This window comes from Acomys russatus, chromosome 14, assembly GCF_903995435.1.
Source record: "Acomys russatus chromosome 14, mAcoRus1.1, whole genome shotgun sequence".
NCBI classification, from domain to species: Eukaryota; Metazoa; Chordata; class Mammalia; order Rodentia; family Muridae; genus Acomys; species Acomys russatus.
In genome coordinates, this window is record NC_067150.1 from 47,142,219 (window position 1) to 47,169,286 (window position 27,068).

Sequence of the window (27,068 nt, forward strand, 5' to 3'; positions counted from 1 at the left end):
GTGGGTCAGAGGGGAGGACATCCTATTGAGTCTCTAGGTGAGAGAAGCATGGGAGAATGGGGAAATAGAAGGATCCAGAGGGTCCTAGGAACCTATAAGAAGAACATTAAGATGGGCAGATCTGGGCCCAGGTGTCTGGTGCAAACTATGGTACCAGCCAAGGACAATATGTGCAGTAAACTTCAAAGCCCTACCCAAATCTAACCAATGGACAGGACATTCTTCACAGTTGAGTGGAGAGTGGGGTCTGACTTTCACATGAACTCTGGTGCCCCATATTTGACCACGTCCCTGGATGAGGAGGCCTGGTGGCACTCAGAGGAAGGATAGCAGGCTACCAAGAAGAGACTTGATACCCTATGAGCATATACAGGGGGAGGAGGTCCCCCTCAGTCACAGTCTTAGGGGACGGGAGTAAGGGGAAAATGGGAGGGAGGGAGGAATGGAGGACACAAGGGATGGGATAACAATTGAGATGTAATATGAATAAATTAATAAAAAATATTTTTAAAAAAAGAAGTCATGAATCTACCCAAATTTAAATTTACAAACATATAGACATTTTACATGAAGGAAGAGCTATTTTTTTTGTTTGCTTTTTGGATTTTGTTTTTGGGGGTTTTTTGTTTGTTTGTTTGTTTTTGTTTTTTCAAGACAGGGCTTCTCTGTGTAGTCCTGGGTGTCCTGGAATCACTTTGTAGACCAGGCTGGCCTTGAACTCACAGAGATCCACCTGCCTTTGTTTCCCAAGTGCTGGGATTACAGGTGTGCACCATAGCACCCAGCAGAAAAGCTATTCTTTATATTAGAATGCTAACTAATAAACACAGAAGAAATTATAAAGTTAGTAAATCATTATTTTAACTACCAGAGTAATAGCTTAATATTTTCGTTATTTCTTAAAATAGCAAATAATACTTTTTACACTATTTTTGTACAAGATCAATTTATTTAATATACCACTTTGCTGAAGAATTCTAATTGTGAACATTCAGTTTAAATCTACTTACTTTCTAAAACTAAATAAATGCTTATATATTCTGCCATGTTTTGTTTTGTTTAGGAGGGCCTTGTTCTACTGCAAGGCTAGCCTTGAGCTCCTAGACTAACTCTCTTGCCTCTAGTCTTCCATGCCACTGGGACTTAGACAAGCACACCCACCTGTCCTCCCAATTGACATTAAAGGGAAAGCTAACTTTTTTTTCCGAGACAGGGTTTCTCTGTGTAACGGCCCTGGCTGTCCTGGACTCACTCTGTAGACCAGGCTGCCCTCACACTCACAGCGATCCGCCTGCCTCTGCCTCCCGAGTGCTGGGGTTAGAGGCGCGCCCACCGCGCCCGGTGAAGAGCTGACTTGTATAGTTACCGTCGTCAGCTTTGCTTTCTAGCGGAACACTCCATGCTATCAGGTTTCTTGCTGTGCGACCCTCCTCAGCAACAATCCTTCTCACTTTGTCATGACTATTGGAGCGCTGGAAGGAAGCCTACAAAAATTGAAGTGAGAGTATTTATGAGACTATTCAGTATAAATCTCATTTAGCATATATTAGACAAATTCATTATTTTCCATACTTATTCAGAAAGCAAATACTTAAAAGTTAATTTGAGGGGCTTGGGAGACGGCTCAGTGGATAAAGTACTTATTGTACAAGGATGAGAAAATGAGTTCAGGTCTCCAAGATCCATGTAAACACTGAGTGAGGTAGAAGACAACTGTAATCCCAGTACAGGAAGAGAGACAGGCCAACCAGCTTAGTCAAAATAGGAAGTTCCAGATCCAGTGAGAGACTCCACCTCAAAAGATGAGGTAGGACAAGCAAATGGCTCAGTGGTAAAGACTGTGGCCAACAAGTCTGAGGACCTGAGTACAATCCCCCATTACCCACATAGCAAAAGGACAGACCAACTTCCAGAGTTGTCCTCTGACCATCACATGAATGGGCGCGCACACGCACACGCACGCGCGCGCACACACACACACACACAAATAAATACATAATAAACTTAAAAAAACAGAAAGCTTGTGTGATGGCTTAATATGTAAAACACTTACTGATACCAAGAAAAAATAGCAAAAAATTTAAAGACAGATCATATTATATTTGTATGCTCCCTGAAAAAAGTCCTATGTAGAGAATTTGTCAGTTATATGGATCAAAGAGAAAAAAAACATGTCAGCTAAACCTATAAATATGAGGACCTCAATTCAGTTCACTAGAACCCAGGTAAAAAGCTAGACATGCCAACACACACTAGAATCCCAGCACTGGAAGCAGGAACAGGAAGATCCCAAGGGCTCCTGGCCAACAGGCAAGCTCCAGGTTTGATGAGAAACATTAATCTCAAAAAACAAGGTGGAAAGCAAGGGCAGGACACCTAGTGATGACTTCTAACCACCACACACACAGACACAGGCACAAGTACTGTACCACAGGCACAAGCATGCCTATTCCCAAACATGCACCATCCTAACAATGTGGAGAGAGAGGATGACACCCAAACATGCACCGTCTTAACAATGTAGGGAGAGAGGATGACACCCAAACATGCACCGTCCTAACAATGTAGGAAGAGAGGACGGCACCCAAACATGCACCGTCCTAACAATGTGGGGAGAGAGGATGACACCCAAACATGCATCGTCCTAACAATGTGGGGAGAGAGGACGACACCCAAACATGCACCGTCCTAACAATGTGGGGAGAGAGGATGACACCCAAACATGCACCGTCCTAACAATGTGGGGAGAGAGGATGACACCCAAACATGCACCATCCTAACAATGTGGAGAGAGAGGATGACACCCAAACATGCACCGTCTTAACAATGTAGGGAGAGAGGATGACACCCAAACATGCACCGTCCTAACAATGTGGGGAGAGAGGATGACACCCAAACATGCATCGTCCTAACAATGTGGGGAGAGAGGACGACACCCAAACATGCACCGTCCTAACAATGTGGGGAGAGAGGATGACACCCAAACATGCACCGTCCTAACAATGTGGGGAGAGAGGATGACACCCAAACATGCACCATCCTAACAATGTGGGGAGAGAGGATGACACCCAAACATGCACCGTCCTAACAATGTGGGGAGAGAGGACGACACCCAAACATGCACCGTCCTAACAATGTGGGGAGAGAGGATGACACCCAAACATGCACCATCCTAACAATGTGGGGAGAGAGGATGACACCCAAACATACACCGTCCTAACAATGTGGAGAGAGAGGATGACACCCAAACATGCACCGTCCTAACAATGTGGGGAGAGAGGACGGCACCCAAACATGCACCGTCCTAACAATGTGGAGAGAGAGGATGACACCCAAACATGCACCGTCCTAACAATGTGGGGAGAGAGGATGACACCCAAAGTCGATTTCTGGCCTCCACATCATACACATAAAAACAAATCTGAAACTTGAAACGTGTCCATCAAATACCAAGTCTGCTTTCAGGTTTAAAGACCCTAAAATTAAAACTTTAAACTACTTTAAAACAAAGTCTGAAGCTTGAGCAGCTACCCCAAGCAGCAGGACTGCTCTGCACCTGTGCCAGCAGCACACTTTCCACAGCCACAAGTCTGTTGGGTGGGATAACAATCAAATCCTAACAAAAGAAAATTCAATAAGGAATGGAAAATGAGAGAATGGACATAAGACACTAAATCAAAAAAATCTTGGAGTTCTACCTTAAAGAAAAAAAAAAGACTTTTTAAGACTTTATTTTTATGCTTATGGGAGGAATCTGATAGAGAGAAAAGTTAAGGGAAAGGCAATAAAAATGCCTGCTAAATCTATGAGTAACAAAAATAAAGTTTCAGTACACAAAGGAGTTAACTAACTACTACTAAAAAATCCAAACATCTGGGGGAAAAGATACCTCCTATTTGAATACTCTGATCAGAGACTAATCCGTACCTTCTCTCCAGAACTCTGAGCTTCTGCTTTATGTCTATACTTATATCCCTTCACTCTTCCCAGCGGCTTCTGCCTAACTAACTAAAGCTTCCACAGGAATTTGTTATACTATGCTCTCTAGATTTGCAAAATTCCCCAACCTCTTCTCTACTTAATTCTCATCCTTCCCAGCGATGTCACACTGTAAAACATCCTCTGTTTGACTGAACTTAACGCTAGCATTTAGATCACCTAAACACAGTACTAAACAAAAGCACTACTACTGCCTCTAGGCCAAACGAACAAGTTTAAATAGATGTTTTACTTTCGGCTCTTTCAGATAATGCCCTTATTCCACTGTAGGAAATATTGCAGGCTTAGACATAAGGGCATAAAACTGACCGTTCCTACATCATATTCTAACTTGAGTACTCATAAAGTAATGAGCTTCCAAGAACCAAGCAGACGACCTCATAGTCCCAAGACTGCAGTGATGCTAAGGCTAAAGCTCCTTTCTCCTGTGAAGATCAGCATTACCAACTTAGTTCTTGTGAACTTAGTACACAAAGACACAGAGAAAGAGCCACCAGCTTGAGACTGTTTTTATTCTTTATTCTAATATTTAACATGTAAAAATTACTATTCACCTTGCATGTGCCTGGAACATTTTTCTCTTTGTATTAAGGTGTTTTCTGTGACAAGTCAAATGGGCTCCTTTCACAAAGAACTCAAAATCTGATCATTTTTAATAACTTAATTCTTATAAACATGTCAGTAACATAATGCTTTAATCGTTTTAGTATACACACCAAGGTCTGAGATGCAATTGATAAGTCTCAGATATGTCATTACTTTACAGATGTCTATTTCAACAGCACTCTTCCTCAGGTTCAGATTGCAACAAAAGTTTTACTCAAAGTTAAAGTGTGCCACCTAGTGTTACATGGAGATTTTACAGAGACTTGTTCAAATATTTAATATTTCAAATAAAAGCAATAAACATTCGTTTTAAGTTATAGTCAAATCTTGTCCAACACACTCTAAAAAAATCAAATACTCACAACATGCACCACAGTCTGCATACTTCTGAGACTTGCTCCTAGCTCCAACCCTCCCAAAGGAGGAACATAGGCAAGACTGCATTCCTAAGCCCTCCATTTGAGTAGTGTAAGGTAAGAAGTGCCTGGAAATACTGAGTTGTAAAAGTATGAGGGATGAGAGCACGTTTGCTTCTGTTTTTAGGGCCTCTGCATCAGTGCCCATCCTGAATTAAGACAGTCCAGGAAGTTAGCTCTCATCTGTTTTCCAACTCCACATCCCACGGGTGTCAGATTGAGGCAGCAGCAGTGCCTGAAACAGCCACTAAGACTGAGGTTAAAAGATGACAAATAGATGGCAGGAAATAGGAAAAGAGAAGCAAATAACAAGCAAGCAAAAACCTAAAGTTGGTTTTTACAACAGCTCGATCATAGTGGCCAGGAAGACAGCACGTGCTGCCAAACCCAACAATCCATTTGATCCCCGGGACCCATCTGGTAAAAGGAGAGAATCAATTCCTGTAATGTGTTCTTTGATCTCTCAAGATACACTAGGATACATGTGCACACAAACAAACAAACAAGCAAATATAATAAAAATAGTTGACTTACCATCATTCTTTAATTCTCTTCTGTGGCAAGATCTTTTACCACATAATCCCATGGGTTATAATTCCTGCAATTAAAATATGCATGGGTATATATGCCCATATATAGCCTTAGTTATAGCATTATCATAAAATCATATGTAATCATTAAAAGGTAAAATCCCATCCTTCAAGTTCCCCATTACATTAAATATAAAAAAATGAATACAGCCACATTCTGTTGTCTGTTAGGGTGCACAGGATATAGCAGGCTTGAAATATTCTACACTGAATAGTGTCTTAATATTCCAAAATATAAAAACAAAATGGGAAAGAAACAATGCTAATTACAGGACTAGCACAGCAGTCTAATCCAGAAGCATCAAGCTTCTTTTTAGTACAACTCTTTACACAAAATACATACACATATATATTATATGCTTGAGGGTTTATTTTTATTTAATGTGTATAAGTGCTTGCCTACATGTATATAACACATGCAGAGTGTATGTGCCTGTAAAGGCCAGAAAAGGGTTCATATTCCCCTGGAACTGGAATCACAGGGAGTTATAAGCCCCCCTGTTGGTAGTAAGAACCAAACCTGGTCCTGTGTAAGGAAACAAGTGTTCTTAACTGCTGAGCCCCTCTCTAGCCGTACATTTTTTATCTTGACCCAATTCATAATGTTTTACTAAAAGAAAAAGCCCATGAACATTTATCCCGTGAGAAATACACTCTTGCCTGTTTTATTCTATTTCATTTTTTCAATTTATTTACTTAATCTCTGTACAGCTTGATCCCAGCCCGCTCCCTCCTCTCTTCCAACTTCTATCCTCACGTGTGCTCCCTCCACTCCACTCTGCCTTCTTCTCAGAGAAGAGGAGCCCCACCCCCAAGGTGTACTAACCCACCCTGGCACCTCAAGTTGCAGCAAGACCTTGCATCCTCTCCCACTGCAGCCTGACAAGGCAGCCCAGCTAGGAGAAAGCAATCCAAACGCAGGAAACAGAATCAGAGACAGCCCCTACTCCCGTTGTTAGGGGACCCACATAATGTTCACTCACTTGACTCATTAATGAGCCCCAACTTAATTAAGAAAATAATGTACAACCTCTCCTTAAGAATTTCTATAAAATGGAGGCTGGAGAGATGGTTCAATGGTTATCGGAACTTGTTGCTCTTGCAGAGGACACAGATTCGGGTGCCAGCACCTACATGGTAGCTTACAACCATTCATGTCAGACCCACGGACTGACCCCCTTTTCTGACTTCCACTGACACCAGGGACTCACGGTACAACACATATACATGAAGGCAAAGTCATCAAAATAAAATAGAAATAAATCTTTAAAAAAGAACTTTCATAAACTTAAATTTTATCAGAATATTTTAAACACCTTTTATGTAGTGTCCACACAGACCTGACCTTACCTTTCAGGAAACCTATTTAATGTAGTCAAATTTTCACTAAAAAAAAAACACAAAGCAGAGAAACAAGACTCTGTGTGTGTGTGTGTGTGTGTGTGTGTGCGCGCACACATACACACGCACGTGCGTGCCTAACACTATAACAAGAACCACTGAACAAACGTGGTTCTTGAACAAAAGTAGCAGATAAAACCTAACATTCTAAGAACCTAGGTCATTAAGCCTCAGTTAAGTGAATATGTTGCTTTAATATACACTTTCAGGTTGGGGAATAGCCTGATGGGAGCGCACCTGCCTGTATGCTTGAGACTCTGGACTCAGGTACCTGCACTATAAGAAATATAGTTATAAAGTAGCACCGTAAATGCAAACATATGCATACATGCATGTGCACGCATGCACGCACACACACACACATAAACACAAATACTCACAATAATATTATTAACCAATAATCAAAATGGCATACATACCTATCAGCTAAATATTAAACGCAATGTGACATAACCAAACAATACAATTCTTTTTTGGCCATAAAGGGAAGTTAAGTTGTCATTTTTCATCACGGATGAACTTTTAAAATATTATATATTGTAAAATAAATTATAAAAGATCACATATTACATGATTTCATTTGTCTGAATTGTCCTGAATAATTAAATCCATGGAGTCAAACAATAGAGCAATGGAGAGAAAATGAGTAACTCAGGTGACAACAGGTTATCTTTCAGGGTGGCCACAACGTTCCACAACCCACTATGGTATAGTGACAGAGCTCTGTGAAAACATTATAGATGAATTTTAAGTATGTGAATGGCACGGTTCATGATTTAGGTGAGAAACTGCTGCATTTTTTAAGTGCACTGCCCTTGCTCACAAACCTCCAACACTATAGATCTCACTCAGAGTCCCCTATCCCATCCCAATTTTCTCCCATTCTTACCAACTCCTTCCCAGTACTCATTCCATCTCAGCCAAACAGACACGAGCCTTAGAGGTTTATGCTTGGGCCATTCTCTGTCTTTGCCAAATGAGCCCTGTTTAAAATCGCAATCCTCCCAAAGAAGCAAGAGCTGTGAAAGTTCATCTCCACTAGATTAGCCTCTAAGAAATAAAAAATGAAACCACCATAGTGATGGTATAAAATAACTTCTAACTCTAATAAGAAACTTAAAAACACAAACATTAAAAACAGCTGAGGTTGAGTGAGTGGTACATGTAATTCCAGATTCTCAGGAGACTGAGAAATAAAATAAGACTAATTGAGACCAGGAGGTCAGTACTAATCCTGACAATACAACAAACTTTGTCTCAAAAAACAAAATAAGACCTGGAGAAATGGCTCAGAGGTTAAGAGCACTGTTTCCTCTTCCAGAGGTAATGAGTTCAATTCCCAGAAACCACATGGTGGCTCACAACCATCTATAATAAATCTGATGCTCTCTTCTGGTCTGCAGGTGTACATGCATACAGAGCACTGTATACATAATAATAAATACATAAATCTTTTTTAAAAAATTTAAAAACCTAAGAACTCCAACAATTTCTTAAGAGATACACAATATATGAAAGATGTAATCTGTGGTACCCTTAACATAAATGTTAATGCAATTTTGTTTTCTGTTTATTGTTTTTTCCTGGTGGGTTTTTCTCTTCTTTTCTTTCTTGTTTTTGTTTTTGTTTTGTTTGTTTTTCTTTTGGGGAGGAGACGGGTTGAGACAGGGACTCTCTATGTAACCCTGGCTGTCTTGAAACTTGTTATAGGCCAAACTGACCTAGAATTCAGAGATTCTATTTCCTCTGCCTCCCAACTTCTGGGATTAAAGGTATGTGACACCAAGCCTGGCTGGTTTTGCTTTCTTGAAAGGTCTTACTATTTTACCAAGGCTAGCCTCAATACATAATCCTCCTGCCTAGGCTTACTGAGTGCTGAGATTACAGACATAAACTAATTGAAGTTAAATTTTTAGCAACTTAGAACACACTATAACTACAGGATGTTTTGTGAAAGCCTATGGTAACCACAAAGAAAAACCTATAGTAGATACACAATAAAAACCAAAATAAAAACAAAAAATCTTATCATTATTTAAAAAACATAAAATCACAAAGGAAAATATCAAGAGAGAAACTGAAAGTGAAAGAATGACAAGCCAGAGCATAATTATTATAGTAAGGGCTTTTCTATTTATCATCATTAACTGTAAATGGATTATATTCCCCAACCAAAAGATAAGAGTAGCTAATTCAATTGTTAAAAAGAAAATCATGATCAAACAACATACTGCCTATAAGCAACTTTAGCTTTCAAGAAGATAAGAAAAAGACTGAAAAAAAAAAAAAAAAGAAAGAAAAGAAAAGGACTGAAAAGATATTCTATGCACATGTGCAAATGGCATCCTAAAGAAAGCAGAGGTGTTATACCAGACAAAACAGATTTTAGGTCAAAAACTGCCACACACACAAAAGTCATATGTTAATAAAAACCAATTTAAGAAAATATAACAATTATAATTACAAATAAATCCCAAGCACCCGGGAGGCAGAGGTAGGCAGATCTCTGTGAGTTTAAGGCCAGCCTGGTCTACTGAGCAAGTTCCAGGACAGCCAAGGCTACACAGAAACCCTGTCTTGAAAAACCAAGAAAAAAAATACTATATGATTCAACAATCATCACTTCTGGTAAATATCCATAAGAAATTAAATAATAATATCAAAGATACATTTGCATTACATGTTCTTTTCAGCATTAATCACAAAATCTAAGACAATCAAACTAAGTGAATAATTACATAAAGGAAATGTGCTGTTTGTGTGTGGGTGCGGTATAGTATTCAACCTTTAAAAAATGTTCATTTTCAACAACACAGATAAATCTGGAGGATATTATGGTAAGAAAAAAAAGCCAAGCATGTCAAAGTAAATAGTGTAGAATCTTATTTGTGAAATACAAAGTAACCGATCGCACAGAAGCAGAGAGAAGAACAGTAATAGCCAGAAACTACAAGATTCAAGAGAGAACTAGGAAGATACGGATTAAATGTCACAAAGTTCTAGAAGCTTGTTGTAGAGAACACACACTGCAGTTAATAGTAATACTTGAAAACTGAGAAGAGTTCAGATCTTAACCACTCTGTGATGGTTAGTTTTAATTGTCAATTTAACCCAATCTGGAATCACTAGGAAAACAGTCTTAAGGAGGGACTATCAACACTAGGTTGGACTGTGGACAAATCTCTGCACGACTGTCTGAATTAAGTGATGTGGGAGACCCAAGCCACTGTGGGTGGCATCATTTCCTTGGCACTTTGTTGCCAGGTCTGAAAACCAGAGCTGGATTCCTAGAACTCATATGGTAAGAGGAGAGAATTAACTCTGGCAACTTATCCTCTAATCTCTGCAAGTGTGAGCATACACGCCCACAAACGTAAATGAAAACTTTTTTAAAGCCACCAATTCTTCAAACACAGCTCAAAGTCACCTTCATGAGGGTGCATTGTAGGTTTTGTTTTTTGGGTATTTTTATTTTCTACTGCTGGGTATCAAACCTATGACCTTGCACATAACATTGCACGCAACGCGCGCACACACACACACACAAACTCACAGCAGCTGAGACCACATATCAATACACAAATCAAGCCAGCCAAAAATCCAGCCTCAAAGTGGGAGGGGCTCATGAAGTCCCACCCTGTCTGAGGAGCTATCTGGCAAATGGTGGCTGCTGAGGAAGGGAAAGCCAGTTTTCTTCAGAGATGTAGGTTCCAGTAGCTGAAGGTACAAACAGGGAACACCACATGGACTCCACGGGTATGTTTAAAGAGACAGCACATGTAGTCGGGAGGGAAAATGGTTGGGGACTGGGAAAAGAACTGGAATATGGAGAATGAAGAGTGGGTTTAATCAAAACACATTACATGCATGTATGAATATTAAAGAGAAACATTTTAAAACATTTAACCTCCATAGCAGTAGTCTCATCTATAAAAATGAAGGTTAAGTATTTATGCCTCCCACAAAAAAAAAAAAAATAACCAGTATTTTTCATACAAATATATAAACAAATGTCAAAGCAGTTTTATATATAATAGTTCCAAACTGGAAAACAACTCGATCATTCATCAACAGAATAATAATCAAGTTGTAGTACATCCCTGTAACAGAAGACTGCTCACCAACAGAAAGGGATGAACTACATAACAGAGGAATATAGGCTATTACACCCACAGAAAGAAATGACAAGAGAATAGTTACTGATTCTGTTTATATAGAGCTACATAATCGCCAAGAGTAAACTGAACTTTAAAAAAAAAAAAAAAAAGTTCAATTGGTTGGAAGGATTGAAAAGGGACACGAATTTCCTGAAAGATAGAAATATTCTACAAATGGCTCAGTGGTTAAGAGCATTATTTACTCTTCCAGAGGACCCAGGTTCAACTCCCAGGACCCATGTAGATGACTTAGAATCATCTATAACTCCAGTTCCAAGGGAACCCATGCCCTCCTCTGGCTTCTGCAGGCACTGCATCAATGTGGTATACAGACATACATGTAGACAAAACACCCATACACATAAAATTAAAATTACAAAAAAAAGAAATATTTTACAAATGAATTAGTGGTACCCTAATTATTATAAATTTGTCACTGTTTATGGAGATGTGCTCTTAGAGTGGGTACCTTTTACATAGGTGAGTTATATATCAATATTTTTACAGGGCACAATTCTTAGAAAAATAATGGCTAACTCTATTACAAAATCTATGAGGAGAATTAGAGGGATACATATATTCTGAAATAAACTCATACAGTGGGAAAGAATATATTCTGTGGGAGCGACTTCCAACTTATCTGTTTACTAGACTCATAATTATGCAATTTTAGATACATTATTATTTCCTTGGTACTTTTTCTCTTCCACAATATAAAATAACATCTACTTCATAAGGTTAAATGGTAGTGTGCTAGAGTGAAAATTCCCACCAGATGATATATAGATGCCCAAATAATTTCCGAAATACTACAGAAAACCAGCCGGAATCCCAGGCCCAGGGAAGCAGAAACAGGATGACTGCTGAGTCTGGCTGACCAGTTAGCCTGTCTAACCAGGTAAGCAAGGTCCAGGTCCCAGCAAAAGCTGTGTCTCAAAAACCAAAGTGGCCCACACCTAAGGATTGGCAGCTGGGATTGGCCTCTGGCTCCTCCTACACCAGTACATACAAACAAAAGGGAACTACTTAACATTCTTAAAACCCTTAGTATGCAAGACATGGAAATTTTGTTAAGGGCAACTCCAGCACTGAACTCCAGATTTGTTCTGTCTGAATTTGTCAGAGTTTGCTATCCATTGCTTTAGTAAGACAGCATGGCCAAAAGCAACATGATGAGGGTGGGTGATGGGGACTGTACTTCAGCTTAAAGCTTACAGTCTGCCATGAAGGAAAGTCGGGACAACACTAAACGTGGATGCCGGAACTGAAGCCGAAGTCACAAAGAGACCCTGCCTACTGATCTGCTCCCGGCTGGCTCCGCTTGCTTTTCTGTACTACCCAGAACCACCTGTCCAAGGTTGGCATCACTCACAGTGGGCATGACGCTCTTACATCAATCATCAATTAAGAAAATGCCCCCACAGACTTGCCTAGAGGCCAATCTGATTGAGGAATTTTTCAATTTTAATTCCCTCTTCCCAAATGATTAGTCAAGCTGACCAAAAAAAAAAACAAAAACAAAAACAAAAAACCAAGAAAGAAAGAAAGCAACAGTATTAAAGTATTAAGCAAGACTTAGCCAAAAATGCTTGAAGGAAAAAAAAAGCCAGGGGGTGGTGGTAGCACACACCTCTACTCTCAGCATTTGGGAGGCTGAGGCAGGCAGATCTCTGAGTTCAAGGCCATAAGGTCTACATAGTGAGTTCCAGGACAGCCAAGGCTACACTGAGAAACAGTCTCAACAATGAAAAAAAAAAGGGGGGGGGAACCCCACCACCCAGAAAAAAATAAACAAAAAATGTGAAAATAATTATATTGACTTAATTTTAATTAAATAAGCAATTTCCAAGACTTTTTTTTTTTTATTTCACTATTTTATGTGTGTGCGTGCTTGCCTAGAAGTATGTCTACTCACACCTTACATATCTAGTGTTTCAGGAGGCCAGAAGAGGGCGCTGGATCCCCCAGAACTGGTAGGAATTGAACCTGGGTCCTCTACAAGAGCAACAGGTGCTCTTGAACCTCTGAGCCATTTCTCTAGGCTCAACCATTTGTAATTTTTATGTCTACAGTTTCAAAAATGATAATTCCACATATTTATATTGGGCCATTAAAGAAGACTGTGTTATATTATCTAGCATATAAGAATACACACTGTGTGTACAAGTATACATATGTGTGATACATAAATGTGTGTGGATGCCAGAGGTAATGTCAGATGTTTATTCAATCACTTATAACTTGCATGTGTTGAAAGGAAGGGATAATGCACGTATGTGCATATAAGTGGAAATGTGAAGGCCAGAGGTCCACAGTGGGCATCTTCCTCAATCACTGTCACACCTTTTTTTTTTGTTTGTTTGACACAGGATCTCTCACTGAATCTGAAGCTCCATGTTTCAGCTGGACTGGCTGGTCATCAAGCCCCTGGGATCTACCTGTCACCCGAGTAGTGGCATTACAGATGTATACTACTACATCTGGCTTTTATTGGGTTGTGGGATCCAAACTCCAGTCAAGCACTTGACTCACTGAGACACCTCTCCTGCCCCTCTACCATTTGGCAGGGGAATGGTGGGAATTAGGCTAGACTAGCTGGCCAGGGAGCCCCCAGGGATCCTTCTGCCTCTGCCTCCTAGCACTGGGATTACAGATGTGCACCCATGTGCCTTTCATGAGTGCTGGGGAGCTGAACTCAGCTCCTTGTGTGTACACTGCATTTTACCTACTGAGAAATCTCCCTGGCCCTGACACCATCAATTTGTAGTGATTCAAGAATATTCACATGGAGTTCACAAAGGATTTCTGCTCCTCCTTTAAAAGTGGTTTGGGTTGTAGGGGTGGGGGAGCAGGAGGATGCAAACAGCATCTGAACTCTATGCCCTTACCTTTAAAACACACCTATAAAGCACTCACGAAGGCACTGCGAAAGTCTTACTGTCAAGTCCCTCTTCAGTGACCTACAGAGCACAGAGGAAAAGCAGTTCTAAATCTGTATAAAATAATAAAACCTTGGGAACCCAACAAGCCTGGTTTTGACATAAACACGTCAGGTTTATTTAATCAGTGCCATGTGCTCAAAGTTTGTGTCCCCTCAAAACTCATGCTGAAATCCTAGCTTTCCAAAGTGATAGCATTAGGTGAATGCTTTGGGAGGTAATTAAGAGTGAGGGTCTTCATAAGTGGGATTGATGCTCTCAGAAAGGAGGTTAAAGGACCACCCCGCCGCTCCTCGTGTGAGGGTCTAGGAGGCGTCATCTATAATCGGAAAGCAGGTTATCACCAAACACAGAATCAGCGACCACCTTGGACTTCCCAATTGTTCTTTATACATTTCCCAGTCTAAGGTATTTTGTTATAGCAGCCAAAACAGACTAACACGGAGAGTTTTACAAGCGCAGCACAAGGGAATGCAGAAAGAGAGGAGGAATGGGGCATTTGCTGAAGGCTTACTATAGGCTAGAAGCAGCTTTTTATAGAAAACATTATTTTCTGCTACTAACAATGTTATGAGGTGGGTGGTACCCAAATGAGGGAAACCAAAGGACAAAAGCCACCACATCACACTTTCTCCTACCAACAAAACATCCCATATGACACTTAAAAATGGCTCTTGTATTAAAGATATTTAGATGTCAGTGGACATTCTCAAGTCATTTCGGTGTGTTTGTTGTAAGCGTTTTGCAGAAAGTCGTGGTTAACAGAAACAAAAAAAAAAAACAATGCAAAGCACCAACATAGGCCGGGTGGGGATAGTGTTGTGTTTATTACGCTTAAATCAGAAATACACCACATCGCATGCAAGTGATCTGGCTAAGAATCTCTTTGAGGCCCAGGTTCCCTATTCATAAACGTCTGGAGCACCTATACCACACTTCTTCCAAATGATGCTGATGAAACAAATCTGTACGTTGTAGCACATATGTAAGGAATTATCTGTTCGGAAAGACGACTGTAGTGGATTGCTATTTCATGGACTTGGCACGCTTGAGAAATACAGTAGCATCCCTCAAGCTAGTAGGACATTCCTCAGAGGGAGCCTCTCGGACAGCAGCAGGTGCTGCTTGGTGAGCAATTTTCTGGCTGCTTTCTAGCAAACCTAAAACTACTCATCTAACCTACTTCCTTGACTAGAACTGCAAACCTGAGCAGAGGAGAGACGCTAATAAAGTACTGGGGCAAGGACACTGTGGCTCACAGGTCAGAGAGGCCTTCGTTCTGCACCTGAGGCCCCAACGTTGAACACTGTCAATTGGGAAGGAGGAAAAAAAGAAAAAGAAAAAAGAAACCCTCCTTCCTTTCCGGAGAAAGCTAAAGCCTGAATCAAGGTTCACGGAAAGTGTGGGAAACCCCTGGAGGAAAAGATGCTGAAAGCGATTAACTGCCAAAGGCAGGCAAGAAGCAGCTCCTGAGGACCCCGCACCCCGCAGTGCGGACATTCCAGAAGCCTCGACTAGAAACAGCCTCCTGCCCCGGCCCCGGCCCGGCCCGGGCGGAGCTCACACTCCCACGACCCTCACAGCCCAGGCGGGCTGCGGGGCCAGCTCGACCCTCCCCACCCCAGCCTGGCCTCTCAGTGGACCTGGCGGCTCCCTTCCCCCGGCCACACGCCCAGGTGAGGGAGGAGGTGGAAGGGTGTTCCGCCGCCATCTTGTCCCCTCAGCCCCTCAACACAGGTTGCCCGCGCCCCTCCTGGGCCCGTCCGGGTCGAGGCGACGCGCGCCCCTCGCGGACACTTACCCGGGCCGCCCTGCGCACTTTGGGGCGGCTCCCAGCGTCCCGGCGGGAAAGGGGCGGGGTGGGGCGGGGCGGCCGCCGAGGACCGGGCGGGGCGGACGGACAGACGGCGCACCACGTGATGCCAGCGGAAGCCTAGCCACGCCCCCAGGCTGTCCTGGGCCACTCGCGCAGGCGCAACCGGGCCCATTTCTTGCGCACATGTAGCAAGAGTTTGCGCTCAATCTACGAGTTCCTACCTTTTTTATCCTCAGACTGACGGTCTACCTCAGCTTTGGCCACACCGGCCCCATTCTCGGATCCAGCCTTCCGTGGGCCTGTCTTATCCCACGGCGCACAGATTGAGGATGTAGCCGGTTCACTCAAGAAATCTATGTATGATAGCGTTTCACAAAAGCAGCTGGGACTTAAGAGCCAAGTGGAGGTTAGCCTCCACCTGAAGGCTTGTTTCAGAAGTTGCGGAAGGATCCAAGCACAAAGACCTAACAGGTTTGTTTCAGCTCCTTCACAGACAGCAGTAAGTGCAAGATGAGTATCTGTCGGTATTTAAATCACAGTTCCGCACTAAATGGAAAAGAGACTATGCATATCAGAGTATCAAGGGAGTACTCCCTGCTGCTTCCATCCAGAGGGCTCTGGGATTCTAACTTCTCTCACCCTTCTTCCTTACCCACAACAGGTGGGAAACTAAAGGCTTGCTGAAGTCTACCTCATCTTTAGGAGTGTAAGGGAGCTGTGGAAGCAGGCGGCACACTATGTTGATGCCTCCTCCTAGGACCTCTCTCCTCTTGGTTTCTTAGAAAACCAACTCGTTTAGTTGTTGGACAGATAGCTATGGAGCAGCTGCCACCTTAGCTATACTGGCTGCTTAGAGTCAAATGAACAAAAACAGATCCTCCCCCGAAAAAAATGAAATCCTGGGGGGGGGGGAATATTTGTTTTTTGAGCTGGGAGGAAACACAAATAATAGACACCATAAGTAAATTATATGATAAGCACTGTTTGTTGGCTCTGTTTTTTAACAATTAAACTTTATTATACAACCCAACTAGCTTACACAAGAAGGAAAAAAGGTTAAAGGGACAAAAGAGTGAACTTTCTAGTATCCGTTCCACGGGACGGGTCCTTAGGTGTCTCTCTGGCCCTCGCGGTTCCACACACGCTCAAGCCCAGGCTGACCCTGTTATTCTTCTCCTCCCCACCTGCCTGAGTCACATGGGAAGGGCGGTCTCCTTCTCCAGTTGAGGGTCAATTAGAAAAACAATAGGCCAGGTGGGGTTCCCAGGTCTGCTTCCTGAATTCCAGGCCCAGGATGGCTCCACTCAGTCTGTCACAAGGTATTCATGGGGTGCCCCAAGGGTAAAGCCCGCCAAGACTGCTTCCACCTGTGACAAAGCTTAATCTCTCCCACAACTGTTGGTAACAGCATAAGTGGGAAGAGGAGGAATGTAGTCCAACGTCAGTGATGGTCAGGGTCTTGTTTCTCTGGTTAATCAACTTCTCTTATGCCCGTTGAACATTTAAACAGCATCAATCTCTTTCAACGTTGAATCTCCCAACCACCAGCCCTCACTTCAACCTGCTTTCATATTCCCCTTATGCCTTGCACTTTGCACTTTGCAACTTACAAGATATCGACACTTCAGTTACTGGACTTACTGCACTTCCGTTTCTGCCCATTCTTCCCAAAGGGTCTAAGGATTTCTCTACTGCAAATCCCCACAACCTGCAGTAATTTGAATTTTTAATGGCCCCCATAGGCCCAGCTTTATTGCTGTGGTAGTGTTCCAAGAGACCAAGGCCACAATACAGTGCGCTGATCCCAACAAACCAGGCCAGCAGCTCTTCGCCAAAATCAAATAGAAAAGACAATGATTACATCAGTGCCTTATTCAACCATCATCAAAGAGGCTTTCTCCTGCAGCAGACAGGACCAAATGCAGATACCCACAGTCAAACATAACACACACAGAAAGAAACTCGGGAACACACAGCTCTAAATGAGATGTCTCCATCAAATCTTTCCCCCTCAGAGCTCAGGAAACCCCAAGGAAAAGGAGGCAGGAGTTGGGGAGACAGAAGGGATGGAAGGTTCATCTGACTTCACAGACACAGAAGCAGCAAGCACGGGGCCTCCCCAGGTTTACACTAGGTCCTCTGCATATATACTATACAGTAGCTTTCAATTTAGTACTTTTATGGGACCCCTGAAAGTGTGAACAAGTGGGTCTCTATTCTTGTGCCTTTTCTTGGGGTTCTTTTATTTTTTTTTTCTGCTTCCCCAGGTTGTCCAACTTGAATACGGTGAGTTTTTTTTTAACTATATTTTATTTTGTTATGTTTTGTTGTTATCTCTTAGAAGACTCTTCTAATGAGAGACAGAAAGGGAGTGGATCTGGGTGGAAGAGGACGTGGGGAGGAACTGGAAGGAGTAAAAGGAAAGGCAATATATTCAGATGATATTGTATAAGAAAATAATATATGTTTAATAAAGGGGAGGGAAAAAAAGAAGATAATGACTAAAAAGCACAGAGAGAAATTTAGTGAGTAATGCTATCTCAAGAACACTGATTGATTATGACTGCAAGATTGCTCAGGTGGTGTCTCAGGGTAGCCGTTGCTATGATGAAACCCAATGACCAAAAGCAACTTGGCGAGGAAAGGGTTTGCTCTCCTTACACTTCCAGGAAACAGTCCACCACAGAAGGAACTCAAGGGAGGAACTCGAGCAGGATAGCAGCTGATGCGGTGGCCACAGAGGACCACTGCCTACTGGCTTCTTCCTTATGGCTTGCTCAGCCTTCTTTTTTATAGAACCCAGGACCATCAAGCCTGGGGTGGCGCCACCCACAGTAGGCTACGGTGTCTCCCATAAATCATTAGTTAAGGAGATACCCCACAGGCTTGCCAGCCTACAGCCCTTATGGAAGCACTTTCTGAGCTGAAGTTCCCTCCTCTTAGATGACTCTCACTTGTGTCAAGCTGACGTAAACTACCCAGCACAGGTAGGTTTTGTTTTTAGAAAGTTGTTGTCTGAACACTAGTTTTGATGTGTGTCACAAGATGTTTATGCATCGCCCTCATTTCTGGAATCTGAGGTGATTTCGGGAGATTGCCCACAGCAAAGGACATAGTTGCAAATGTAGATGCCAAGCATTTACTCTGCTCTGGCAAGAAGAGCAGCTACAGTATGCAGCACCCTCACGAGGCCTTGGAGAGCCAAGTTGCTTGGAACCTGATTAGGGTCCCCTCAAGTAGTCAGCTCATGTCCAGGCAAGTTTAGAGGAAAGGAGTGGCCCAAACCCTCCTGTGCCGTCCTGCTACACCACCTCTCCAGCCAGTCCTCCTACAGACAAGCCCCAACAGCTGGTAACTGACGGGTTGTAGAACAGGCGAGTCAAAGAAGGTTCGGGCTACCTCCTTGAACGGCAGGCATCAGTTGGTGACTATCTCTCCTTTCTCTTACTCCCGGGCCTCCCTTACCACCTATTATATCTGGTCACTTTGTGTATTTTTAGCAATGTTCTTCACTCTTAGACACACTGTACTTGAGTGTCCACTCTCAGTGGCTCTCAAACTACAGTGGAGAAAAGGGTTGGGGTCAGGGACACCTGCTGGAGAACATGCTTCAGGCCTCATGTTGAGCAGTTACAATTGACTCTGAGGTAGAGGTGCTAGAATTTGAAACCTCACCCCAACATCTGCTGATTCAAAGGATCAAGGAGGCCACAGTTGAAAATATTTCTCCTCAAGGCTTTCTCCTGCTATTAATATGTGTAGCTTTGCAATGTTATTCCTGCCTTCATTGCATTAATATTGGCAACTGAGCAAGTTATTGTCACTAATTCTATGGTTACAAGCATGCGTGCATATTTGTTCGTGAAACTCTCACAGATGCAGATCGCTGTACCATAAAACTACTGTGGTTGTTTTGCTTATAGTTTCACAATAGTGAATACTGTGAATTAAGTAGCAGCTTTGATTCAACTATGGGAGAATGCAAAAAAAAAAAAAAAAATGCTCTAGAGAGAAGCACTTCGTGTCCACTCAGACTCATCTATAGAAGTGATTGCAACTTGAACTGTTAGTACACTGCACTCAAGTCTGTAAATTCCAACTTGCTAGTCATTTCTAACATTTTGCTTCTATACAATTGTGGTTACTTCTTCATTTTCTTTCTTTTTCTTTCTTTCTTTCTTTTTTTTTTTTTTTTTTTTTTTTTTTTGGTTTTTCAAGACAGGGTTTCTCTGTGGTGTAACCTTGGCTGTCCTGGACTTGCTTTATAGACCAGGCTGGCCTCGAACTCACGGTGATCAGCCTGCCTCTGCCTCCCGAGTGCTGGGATTAAAGGTGTGTGCCACCAGGCCCGGCTCTACTTTTTCATTTTCAATTTTACCACAGGGAAAGCAATATTATTAACTCATATTGATCAAAAAGATTCATAACTACTGCCTAATTATTTGGCATATTTGTATTTGTCAGTATTGAGTTGCTACTTAAAACTCTAGCCTGGTGAGGGTCCAGTGCTGATAGTGTACCAGTAGCCAGAGGCCCCGAAACAGACCAATGACTCATTGCAGTGAACATTTATGAGTAAAACAGTATGGACAGATTTTTTTTAAAAGATTTATTTATTTATTGTATATGAGCATTTTATCTGCCGAAGAGGGCATCAGATCACATTACAGATGGTTGTGAGCCACCATTTGGTTGCTGGGAACTGAACTCAGGTCCTCTGGAAGAGCAAGCGGTGCTCTAAACCACTGAGCCATCTCTCCAGCCCCCAGATTTTTTTTCTACTTTATTTTCTCTTGGTGCGAAGGTTGCAAGGGTGGAGGGCAGATACACAAGGACAGGGAGATGAGTGGGATTGGGGTGCATGATGGTAAATTCACACACACACACACACACATATCCCAAAAAACAATCAATAAAACGTTTAAAAAGAAAAGAAAGAAAATGAATGACAATCTGGGTCTAAAATGGACCTAATCACCTCCACAGCCCACCCTATTTCCCAACATAGCCCTGCCTTTCACAGGATGGCACAAACAAGGAAAGGATGTGTTTTATGAAGGTGTCTGTCGTAGGGTTTCATTGCTGTGACGAGACGCCATGACCACAGCAACTCCTATAAAGGAAAACATTTCACTGGAGCTGGCTGACAGTTTCAGAGGGTTAGTCCATTATCATCATGTAAAGCATGCTGGCATGCAGGCAGACATGGCGCTGGAGCAGGAGCTGACTTGAGCTTCATTGGACATAGTTTGAGCATATCAGACCTCAAAGCCCGCCTCCACAGTGACACACTTCCTCCAACAAGGCCACACCTCCTAATAATGCCACTCCCTATGGGCCAAGCATTTGAAACATGTGAGCCTGTGGGGCCATTCCTATTCAAACCATCACAGGGTCACACCTCATTTTGTCTTAAAGAGACAAAATACTATAGAGTGATTAGTGTATACCGAACCTACTGGCACATACTAGCTGCAGTTCTGAGAAGCTGTAAATCCAAGGTGGAGGGCCTAGCATCTGGTTAGGCCTCCTTATGATGTCATAAGAAGAAATGCAGACTCTTAATGTCCCAGCGTCTTGCCCTCAAATGAATGTGTTGCCAACCACAATAAGTGACATTTGTGTAAAAACAGAAGTGTTTATTAAAGACATAACCCAAACAAGCAGGAGCTTATCTCTCAAATCACTGGCAAAATGACCAATAGATGCCATCATAAATGAATAGATTTTTTTCCTTGCCATTTACAAAAGCATTTTCTGTAAGTGGACATAATGCATATAGGCACATATAGATATCAGCATGTGTGTGTTGTCTTGGACCACCTACAGGCCCTACACCATGTCAGCCTGAGCGAGCTACCCATCTGCCCCAGAGCTTATGATCCTGCCTTTATCACTTCTCCCTGGCCAGGTATGCCCCTCTGCCTCCAGGCTGGCCTGACTCACTCACCAGACTATTGACCTGTGGAGCACTGTATTGGGCCTGTGACCACAAAGGATGTCCCTCAGGCTCCAAAGTCCCACTTCTACAGTCCTACCAGCTGAGCAGAGAGAGGGCCCTGGGCAGGCTCGGGGTGACGGAAGCTGACAACCCTAAGAAAGGATCTGTGGATACCTTCATTCGAACCCTAGGTCTACAAATGAGGGAACTAGGGCTCAATAAGTAACACACTGATACAATGGAACTAATAACCTCCTGGAGCTACTGGGATTGAATGAGACAAAAATGGCAAGCAGTGAGAAGGGTACTTGGTACTAGGTACTGTTAAATCAATGAAGGTCACACTGCTATGTGTGCGCACACTGGCTTTCAGGGAGAGGCAGGTATTCAGCCTCCAGCTAACTGGCTTTGTGACCCTGACTACGTTCCCACTCCCTCTCTGGACTCTGTGCTGAGCAGACAGATAAGCCCAGAGACACACAGGGAATACATAGCATTGATTCTAAGTCCCCATGACGGAAGAGGGAACTATCTGAAAGGTGACTAGGGACCTGAGCAAGGTGTATCTTGGGAAATTTTTAAGGACTGAGCTGTCTTATAAGTGTCTCTCTCAGATGTCTATGGCCTGCAGTCCTCCCTACAGACACCAGAGCCATCCTCCAGGTATCCAGGAGCAGGTAAGGGCCAATGATAGAGAGCACTGCTGTGCCCCACAGTCTCTGAGGCTACAGGGACTTGCTGCTACAGGTGAGACCTGCCTTCCCTCTCTTTCCCATGCTTTCCCAAATCAGGACCCCTGGCTGGCTTCCTTCAGTCTTCATTGCCTGCCTCTGTCTCTAGGGGACAGGAGACCCTGCCCCCAGGTCAGTTAAGAAACAGTCCCATCCCTAATGAAGCCTGGGTGTCTGTGATTCAGACCAACTCACAGAGAAGTCCATTGACTGCTGCTGAACAGCTGGGCCTGGCCCAGAACCTAGAAATCTGCCTAAGGTCCCCATTGACCGTAACCACCACTCACCCACCCAAGCCATGACCGTAACCACCACTCACCCACCCAAGCCATGACCGTAACCACCACTCACCCACCCAAGCCATGACCGTAACCACCACTCACCCACCCAAGCCATGACCGTAACCACCACTCACCCACCCAAGCCACTGCCTTGGAGAGCAACTATCCCCACGACTCAGAACCTAAATCAAAGTGGGTACCCAGGCCACACAAGAGCCTTCTGTGTCTTCAAGAAAAGCAGCAGTGGCTAGGAGGCCCCAGGGAGACTTCCAGGTCCAAGTTGCTGCTCTGGGGGCACTGTCTCACACACACACACACCAGTCACCCTGCTACCTGTCAGGCATTCCCTAAACACTTAGGGTACCCACCTGCAGCCCAAAATACTCTCAAGGAAAAAAAAACCCACAAAATTCTTGCCCTCTTAGTGAGGGTAGCAGGCAGTAGGTGAGATGTCACATAGAATGGGTTGGAATATATTCTAGGCAGAACAAATAAAATACAGAAAGAGAGCGAACTTACGGCCATGGTATTTTAGAGAGACTAGTATGGCCAGCGAGCCTCTCAGGAGTTACGGTGTTTGCATAAAGGCCTGAAGGAGATGAGGAGGGGGATCATTGGTCACAGGGTAGAAAGATCTGTGATCAGAGGGAAGAGCAAAAGCAAGAACCTTAGAGGGGTAGAAAATGGCAGAATTAGAAAGCGTGTTCATAAAAGTGCAGGACAGGGCGCCAGCCTAAGAGTGTAGGAGGTCATCAGAATGCCTTTGCGGTTGGTTGAATTAAGATGGAAGCCCCTGGATTTTGTTTTATATTCAGCCTAAATGGTTTATATGCATGTTGTAAACTTAGTGTGTTTCACTCTAGTAAGAGTTGTGGAGGAATGCCTGAGTGGATGTAGCAGTTGTTACTAAAGCGCTCTTTAGCCAATCAGCTGGGCAGAAGGACAGGAAGTGGAAGGCATGGCTTCCTGGAGAGGAGAAGGAGCCTGGAGTTGACAGTTGGGAGAAACAGTTGACAGAGGGAGTTGATGGAAGCTGCCTAAGGACCATCAGATTGGCAAGTGCTTGGAATATAGTAGGTTTTGAGGACATGGGATTAGATTAGTTTAGTTTATTAGTGCATTAGTAGCAGTTTAGATTCTGCCCAGCCATAGCGCTTGCAGCTTTAGAGTACATTTCAGTTTCTTTGGGTCAGTTATTGGCTTCCTAGGCCATACAAATACAATTAACTGCAACACAGAGTTGTGCAGCCACTGCTACCATCAAGCTTGGGGGTCTTTATTTGTTCCCCAAAAGAAGCCCTATACCCATCAGCAGACACTCCACAATTGTTTCTGCTTGTATCAGGGTGCTCAGTGAAGGAGCCTACTTCACTCAAGAAGCAACCTGGGGTGTTGATGTCAGTCCCAAGTTGTATTCCTGCATCATCAGCAGGAGTGCATGAATGGAGTGGGGGCTGGGGCAAAACATATGCATGTGCCGTATGCACTTTACAATGTGGCACTCTCAGGGAGCCAGGCCCCAGTTATGAGAAGAGTTTGAAAAAGAAAGTTCTGCTGAACTCTGCCTCATATCACAGACACTTGCTGAGGTCAAGGTCCTGCCCTGCCCTGAGAACAGACTAAATAATTCTGGATTTGTGGCAGCTGTCACTATGGCAACCTCTGTGAAAGGCTGTGTTGTCTTGTTCTTGACTAGAGATCAAGTCAATAGCATTGGAACCAAAGACTGCTGGTGCCAATGCCTACGGGACTCCTTTACAACAAATGCCTTCAAGTTAAAACTCCAGGAGCTTGCTGCCAGGGGCTATATTGATTTGAATGGCCTGTGCTGCCACCTGAAGCCATGTTGATGTCCTTGGGCTATGCTGACAAAGAGGACCATGTTGATGTGAGTAGCCTGGACTGCCACCAGGGTCATCTTGATGTCCTTGGCCTGTGCTGCTTGAAGGCTGTAGTGGTCTATGGCGTGTGCAGTAGTAAAGGGCCAGGTTGATGTCCATGGTCTGTACTGCCACAAGAGACCATGCTGCTTGTCTGTGGTCTGTGATGTCACCAGATACCATATGTAAGTTCATGACCCATGTTCCTATTGAAGGCCAGAGTAACTACTTTCTTCTCAGAAGACTGTAGTTCTCCCTGGTACCTGCTGCCACAGGGTTAAGCTGCAAGGAGATCTCAATAATGTTTCTTGGCTGAGTCCAGATGTCCCCAGCAGTGATAAAGCACAGCCAAATTAACAAGGAAACTTGCAACATTTGAGTTTGCTTTAATTGCTTTGAGGAATAAAGCTTCAGACTCCTTGTATTTCTGGGGTTTCCCCAGAACGTTTGCCAGGGAGAACATGAGAGTCATCATTAGGGATTAATTCCAGTGCCTCTCTTCCGACTGCTTCAACCTGACCTAAGTTTTCTGTGCTGCCCAGAAGTACGATCGATCATGTTGTCCCATGGCACGCTGTGCTCCGGCTTCAGTACAGTGACTTTTCTCCGTGTGTTCAATGTGTCCACATGGCGATTTAGATCTGCATACAGCCACCTGAGGTTGTAGTTGCAGTGTAGCTATTTCCGCCTGTGTTTAATTGTTGCCCTTTGCTCTGCAGCCTCAAACTGTTTCAGGTTGTTGTAAACTAGACCCAAATTCATCCCCGCGGCTGCAAAGTCTGGCTGTGACTGGACAGCCATTGACAGCATCTGTCCAGCTTCCTGCGGCTCATTCCTTTAAGGGATTCCCAAGGTTGTTCATGGCATGAACATACTTGGGATTTAGCCTCACTGCCTCCTGGTAATATTTGATGGCCGCCGTCTGGTTGCCTTGATCAGCCAGGTTTTTGCCAACGTTGTAGTGACCCTTAGCTTCGGGGGGACACACAGACAGGGCACTTTGGAAGAGTCAGTCTTGATTCCGCCACACCACTGCGAATCACACATCTCAGTGCATTGATGAGTAGAAGGCCCTGGATGATGGTGGCAACTGGTTTCTTTTTCTTAGTGTGCAGAACCCAGCGCTGGGGGGCGGGGGGGTAGAGGACATGCTCTGCAACCACAAAGCCCCCTTGGAAGAACAAGTTGTTTGCAGGAAGAAAGGGAACCCCAAGAAACCCCAAGCACGGAGTAAGGGTTCTCCTCCTGCGGCTATCTTCAGAGCACAGGGCTTGGAATATTAGACCAATTAGACAGAGCCAAAGTGCTGCTGGAGCAATTACCCTCCAGTCACTTTCTCATCCCTTAGGACAAATCAATTCAGGGTCTACCTGAAAAGGGGGGTGAGGATGGAGTAGAAAAGACAGAGACACGGGCATATGAACGCCAAGGTGAGCAGTTCCAATCAAAGCTCCGCTTTATTGCAAGGGGGTGCAGCTTACACAGCAAAGTCACACAACACCTGTACAGGCTCCATCCTGCCAGGCCCCCTGAGCAGGCTGAAAAGAATACATTCCCTGGAAAAGCTCCTTGCCAGAGCTTCCTTGTATCTTCGCCAGTACAAACTTTAGCAACTTAGAGAGTCTAATATGCAGCATGAGGGTCCTCCCAGCAGGGGTCAACAGCACAGCTTCTACTCAGCTTGCCACAAGCTGGAGCACAGAAATATGGTCCCCTACACGTCCCCAACCAACTTAATGAGGGAGGTGCAGCCACCAGGGACACAGCAGCAGCCAGGCATTCAATGAATAGTAGTAATTATAGTTTATGACCCTAACCAACATACTTTTGGCAAAGGAGGCTGGGTTGTCCACCTCAGGAAATGCCAGCAGGCCTGTACCCATGATGGTCCAGCATACATAAAGCATGTCATTCAGAAGAGGAGGCCTCCACTCCTGAGCACACCAGTGTTCTCTACTGACTTCTCTTTATGTAGGACCTTCCAGTCAGCTACCAGAATGTTGAATTTGCCTATCACCAGGATATCAAACGCTGCATTCAAGCCCAGCAAGGTGATTCCTTGCACTTTGCACAGCATGGCCACTGCTCCTAGAACAGTACTCAGCAACATCCAGAAAGTGGAAGAATTGAGTCCCCTCCTTGTTACCTGATACTCAGCTTACACCAGAAACTACCAGAGCCCAGGCACGGAGCAAGGACTGTCCGTTACACTGCGGGTGAGGGACAATTGGGTAAGAGGAAGCTGGCCCTAATCTATTAAGGTGAGCTTCTGTTTGGATCTCAGGGAAGTGAGCCTCTCATTTCCAAGTTG

The 27,068-nt window shown here is 43.7% G+C and overlaps 1 long non-coding RNA gene and 1 pseudogene across 1 annotated transcript; both read right to left on the reverse strand.

Moving 5' to 3' along the window:
• Positions 1-1,362: 1,362 nt before the first annotated feature.
• Positions 1,363-15,976, reverse strand: LOC127198513 (uncharacterized). The gene is made up of 3 exons (XR_007831826.1): positions 15,910-15,976; positions 5,556-5,619; positions 1,363-1,484 (listed from the first exon to the last, which is right to left on the reverse strand). It is a non-coding gene; the product is annotated as an uncharacterized LOC127198513 (long non-coding RNA).
• A 9,006-nt stretch (positions 15,977-24,982) lies between these two features.
• LOC127197905 (protein O-mannosyl-transferase TMTC4-like) lies at positions 24,983-26,834 on the reverse strand (annotated as a pseudogene).
• Positions 26,835-27,068: the final 234 nt, after the last annotated feature.